This window comes from Lepisosteus platostomus, chromosome 3 (assembly GCF_059453375.1).
Source record: "Lepisosteus platostomus isolate fLepPlt1 chromosome 3, fLepPlt1.hap1, whole genome shotgun sequence".
Taxonomy (NCBI): domain Eukaryota; kingdom Metazoa; phylum Chordata; class Actinopteri; order Semionotiformes; family Lepisosteidae; genus Lepisosteus; species Lepisosteus platostomus.
Window position 1 is genome coordinate 28,090,586 of NC_142613.1, and position 6,347 is coordinate 28,096,932.

Sequence of the window (6,347 nt, forward strand, 5' to 3'; positions counted from 1 at the left end):
GAAGAGCCCACACACTCAGATCTTAACCCCAGAGTGCAGATAGGGTCAAAACATGTTTTTCAGCAGAAATTAACATGTTTCTGCAAGTTTGGTCAACCCCATGTAAGTTATGGGGCAGTAACAGCACCCTTTTCAAAACGTGTTTTTCAGCCCGAAATAAACGCGTTTTGTCAGACAACTGAATCCCCATGTAACAGCAAGGCTCAGAAGAGCCCACACACTCAGATCTTAACCCCAGTGTGCAGAAAGTGTCAAAACGTGTTTTTCAGCAGAAATAAACATGTTTCTGCAAGTTTGGTCAACCCCATGTAAGTTATGGGGCAGTAACAGCACCCTTTTCAAAACGTGTTTTTCAGCCCGAAATAAACGCGTTTTTTCAGACAACTGAATCCCCATGTAACAGCAAAACTCAGAAGAGCCCACACACTCAGATCTTAACCCCAGTGTGCAGAAAGTGTCAAAACGTGTTTTTCAGCAGAAATAAACATGTTTCTGCAAGTTTGGTCAACCCCATGTAAGTTATGGGGCAGTAACAGCACCCTTTTCAAAACGTGTTTTTCAGCCCGAAATAAACGCATTTTTTCAGACAACTGAATCCCCATGTAACAGCAAAACTCAGAAGAGCCCACACACTCAGATCTTAACCCCAGTGTGCAGAAAGGGTCAAAACGTGTTTTTCAGCAGAAATAAACATGTTTCTGCAAGTTTGGTCAACCCCATGTAAATTATGGGGCAGTAACAGCACCCTTTTCAAAACGTGTTTTTCAGCCCGAAATAAACGCGTTTTTTCAGACAACTGAATCCCCATGTAACAGCAAAACTCAGAAGAGCCCACACACTCAGATCTTAACCCCAGTGTGCAGAAAGGGTCAAAACGTGTTTTTCAGCAGAAATAAACATGTTTCTGCAAGTTTGGTCAACCCCATGTAAGTTATGGGGCAGTAACAGCACCCTTTTCAAAACGTGTTTTTCAGCCCGAAATAAACGCGTTTTTTCAGACAACTGAATCCCCATGTAACAGCAAGGCTCAGAAGAGCCCACACACTCAGATCTTAACCCCAGTGTGCAGAAAGTGTCAAAACGTGTTTTTCAGCAGAAATAAACATGTTTCTGCAAGTTTGGTCAACCCCATGTAAGTTATGGGGCAGTAACAGCACCCTTTTCAAAACGTGTTTTTCAGCCCGAAATAAACGCGTTTTTTCAGACAACTGAATCCCCATGTAACAGCAAAACTCAGAAGAGCCCACACACTCAGATCTTAACCCCAGTGTGCAGAAAGGGTCAAAACGTGTTTTTCAGCAGAAATAAACATGTTTCTGCAAGTTTGGTCGACCCCATGTAAGTTATAGGGCAGTAACAGCACCCTTTTAAAAACGTGTTTTTCAGCCCGAAATAAACGCGTTTTTTCAGACAACTGAATCCCCATGTAACAGCAAAACTCAGAAGAGCCCACACACTCAGATCTTAACCCCAGTGTGCAGAAAGTGTCAAAACGTGTTTTTCAGCAGAAATAAACATGTTTCTGCAAGTTTGGTCAACCCCATGTAAGTTATGGGGCAGTAACAGCACCCTTTTCAAAACGTGTTTTTCAGCCCGAAATAAACGCGTTTTTTCAGACAACTGAATCCCCATGTAACAGCAAAACTCAGAAGAGCCAACACACTCAGATCTTAACCCCAGTGTGCAGAAAGGGTCAAAACGTGTTTTTCAGCAGAAATAAACATGTTTCTGCAAGTTTGGTCGACCCCATGTAAGTTATAGGGCAGTAACAGCACCCTTTTAAAAACGTGTTTTTCAGCCCGAAATAACGCGTTTTTTCAGACAACTGAATCCCCATGTAACAGCAAGGCTCAGAAGAGCCCACACACTCAGATCTTAACCCCAGTGTGCAGAAAGTGTCAAAACGTGTTTTTCAGCAGAAATAAACATGTTTCTGCAAGTTTGGTCAACCCCATGTAAGTTATGGGGCAGTAACAGCACCCTTTTCAAAACGTGTTTTTCAGCCCGAAATAAACGCGTTTTTTCAGACAACTGAATCCCCATGTAACAGCAAAACTCAGAAGAGCCCACACACTCAGATCTTAACCCCAGTGTGCAGAAAGGGTCAAAACGTGTTTTTCAGCAGAAATAAACATGTTTCTGCAAGTTTGGTCGACCCCATGTAAGTTATGGGGCAGTAACAGCACCCTTTTCAAAACGTGTTTTTCAGCCCGAAATAAACGCGTTTTTTCAGACAACTGAATCCCCATGTAACAGCAAGGCTCAGAAGAGCCCACACACTCAGATCTTAACCCCAGTGTGCAGAAAGTGTCAAAACGTGTTTTTCAGCAGAAATAAACATGTTTCTGCAAGTTTGGTCAACCCCATGTATGTTATGGGGCAGTAACAGCACCCTTTTCAAAACTTTTTTTTCAGCCCGAAATAAACGCGTTTTTTCAGACAACTGAATCCCCATGTAACAGCAAGGCTCAGAAGAGCCCACACACTCAGATCTTAACCCCAGTGTGCAGAAAGTGTCAAAACGTGTTTTTCAGCAGAAATAAACATGTTTCTGCAAGTTTGGTCAACCCCATGTAAGTTATGGGGCAGTAACAGCACCCTTTTCAAAACGTGTTTTTCAGCCCGAAATAAACGCGTTTTTTCAGACAACTGAATCCCCATGTATCAGCAAAACTCAGAAGAGCCCACACACTCAGATCTTAACCCCAGTGTGCAGAAAGGGTCAAAACGTGTTTTTCAGCAGAAATAAACATGTTTCTGCAAGTTTGGTCAACCCCATGTAAGTTATGGGGCAGTAACAGCACACTTTTCAAAACGTGTTTTTCAGCCCGAAATAAACGCGTTTTTTCAGACAACTGAATCCCCATGTAACAGCAAAACTCAGAAGAGCCCACACACTCAGATCTTAACCCCAGTGTGCAGAAAGGGTCAAAACATGTTTTTCAGCAGAAATTAACATGTTTCTGCAAGTTTGGTCAACCCCATGTAAGTTATGGGGCAGTAACAGCACCCTTTTCAAAACGTGTTTTTCAGCCCGAAATAAACGCGTTTTTTCAGACAACTGAATCCCCATGTAACAGCATAACTCAGAAGAGCCCACACACTCAGATCTTAACCCCAGTGTGCAGAAAGGGTCAAAACGTGTTTTTCAGCAGAAATAAACTTGTTTCTACAAGTTTGGTCAACCCCATATAAGTTATGGGGCAGTAACAGCACCCTTTTCAAAACGTGTTTTTCAGCCCGAAATAAACGCGTTTTTTCACACAACTGAATCCCCATGTAACAGCAAAACTCAGAAGAGCCCACACACTCAGATCTTAACCCCAGTGTGCAGAAAGGGTCAAAACGTGTTTTTCAGCAGAAATAAACATGTTTCTGCAAGTTTGGTCAACCCCATGTAAGTTATGGGGCAGTAACAGCACCCTTTTCAAAACGTGTTTTTCAGCCCGAAATAAACGCGTTTTTTCAGACAACTGAATCCCCATGTAACAGCAAAACTCAGAAGAGCCCACACACTCAGATCTTAACCCCAGTGTGCAGAAAGGGTCAAAACGTGTTTTTCAGCAGAAATAAACATGTTTCTGCAAGTTTGGTCAACCCCATGTAAGTTATGGGGCAGTAACAGCACACTTTTCAAAACGTGTTTTTCAGCCCGAAATAAACGCGTTTTTTCAGACAACTGAATCCCCATGTAACAGCAAAACTCAGAAGAGCCCACACACTCAGATCTTAACCCCAGTGTGCAGAAAGGGTCAAAACATGTTTTTCAGCAGAAATTAACATGTTTCTGCAAGTTTGGTCAACCCCATGTAAGTTATGGGGCAGTAACAGCACCCTTTTCAAAACGTGTTTTTCAGCCCGAAATAAACGCGTTTTTTCAGACAACTGAATCCCCATGTAACAGCAAAACTCAGAAGAGCCCACACACTCAGATCTTAACCCCAGTGTGCAGAAAGGGTCAAAACGTGTTTTTCAGCAGAAATAAACATGTTTCTGCAAGTTTGGTCAACCCCATATAAGTTATGGGGCAGTAACAGCACCCTTTTCAAAACGTGTTTTTCAGCCCGAAATAAACGCGTTTTTTCAGACAACTGAATCCCCATGTAACAGCAAGGCTCAGAAGAGCCCACACACTCAGATCTTAACCCCAGTGTGCAGAAAGTGTCAAAACGTGTTTTTCAGGAGAAATAAACATGTTTCTGCAAGTTTGGTCAACCCCATGTAAGTTATGGGGCAGTAACAGCACCCTTTTCAAAACGTGTTTTTCAGCCCGAAATAAACGCGTTTTTTCAGACAACTGAATCCCCATGTAACAGCAAAACTCAGAAGAGCCCACACACTCAGATCTTAACCCCATTGTGCAGAAAGGGTCAAAACGTGTTTTTCAGCAGAAATAAACATGTTTCTGCAAGTTTGGTCAACCCCATGTAAGTTATGGGGCAGTAACAGCACCCTTTTCAAAACGTGTTTTTCAGCCCGAAATAAACGCGTTTTTTTCAGACAACCGAATCCCCATGTAACAGCAAAACTCAGAAGAGCCCACACACTCAGATCTTAACCCCAGTGTGCAGAAAGGGTCAAAACGTGTTTTTCAGCAGAAATAAACATGTTTCTGCAAGTTTGGTCAACCCCATGTAAGTTATGGGGCAGTAACAGCACCCTTTTCAAAACGTGTTTTTCAGCCCGAAATAAACGCGTTTTTTCAGACAACTGAATCCCCATGTAACAGCAAGGCTCAGAAGAGCCCACACACTCAGATCTTAACCCCAGTGTGCAGAAAGTGTCAAAACGTGTTTTTCAGCAGAAATAAACATGTTTCTGCAAGTTTGGTCAACCCCATGTAAGTTATGGGGCAGTAACAGCACCCTTTTCAAAACGTGTTTTTCAGCCCGAAATAAACGCGTTTTTTCAGACAACTGAATCCCCATGTAACAGCAAAACTCAGAAGAGCCCACACACTCAGATCTTAACCCCAGTGTGCAGAAAGGGTCAAAACGTGTTTTTCAGCAGAAATAAACATGTTTCTGCAAGTTTGGTCGACCCCATGTAAGTTATGGGGCAGTAACAGCACCCTTTTCAAAACGTGTTTTTCAGCCCGAAATAAACGCGTTTTTTCAGACAACTGAATCCCCATGTAACAGCAAGGCTCAGAAGAGCCCACACACTCAGATCTTAACCCCAGTGTGCAGAAAGTGTCAAAACGTGTTTTTCAGCAGAAATAAACATGTTTCTGCAAGTTTGGTCAACCCCATGTATGTTATGGGGCAGTAACAGCACCCTTTTCAAAACTTTTTTTTCAGCCCGAAATAAACGCGTTTTTTCAGACAACTGAATCCCCATGTAACAGCAAGGCTCAGAAGAGCCCACACACTCAGATCTTAACCCCAGTGTGCAGAAAGTGTCAAAACGTGTTTTTCAGCAGAAATAAACATGTTTCTGCAAGTTTGGTCAACCCCATGTAAGTTATGGGGCAGTAACAGCACCCTTTTCAAAACGTGTTTTTCAGCCCGAAATAAACGCGTTTTTTCAGACAACTGAATCCCCATGTAACAGCAAAACTCAGAAGAGCCCACACACTCAGATCTTAACCCCAGTGTGCAGAAAGGGTCAAAACGTGTTTTTCAGCAGAAATAAACATGTTTCTGCAAGTTTGGTCAACCCCATGTAAGTTATGGGGCAGTAACAGCACACTTTTCAAAACGTGTTTTTCAGCCCGAAATAAACGCGTTTTTTCAGACAACTGAATCCCCATGTAACAGCAAAACTCAGAAGAGCCCACACACTCAGATCTTAACCCCAGTGTGCAGAAAGGGTCAAAACATGTTTTTCAGCAGAAATTAACATGTTTCTGCAAGTTTGGTCAACCCCATGTAAGTTATGGGGCAGTAACAGCACCCTTTTCAAAACGTGTTTTTCAGCCCGAAATAAACGCGTTTTTTCAGACAACTGAATCCCCATGTAACAGCATAACTCAGAAGAGCCCACACACTCAGATCTTAACCCCAGTGTACAGAAAGGGTCAAAACGTGTTTTTCAGCAGAAATAAACTTGTTTCTACAAGTTTGGTCAACCCCATATAAGTTATGGGGCAGTAACAGCACCCTTTTCAAAACGTGTTTTTCAGCCCGAAATAAACGCGTTTTTTCAGACAACTGAATCCCCATGTAACAGCAAAACTCAGAAGAGCCCACACACTCAGATCTTAACCCCAGTGTGCAGAAAGGGTCAAAACGTGTTTTTCAGCAGAAATAAACATGTTTCTGCAAGTTTGGTCGACCCCATGTAAGTTATAGGGCAGTAACAGCACCCTTTTAAAAACGTGTTTTTCAGCCCGAAATAAACGCGTT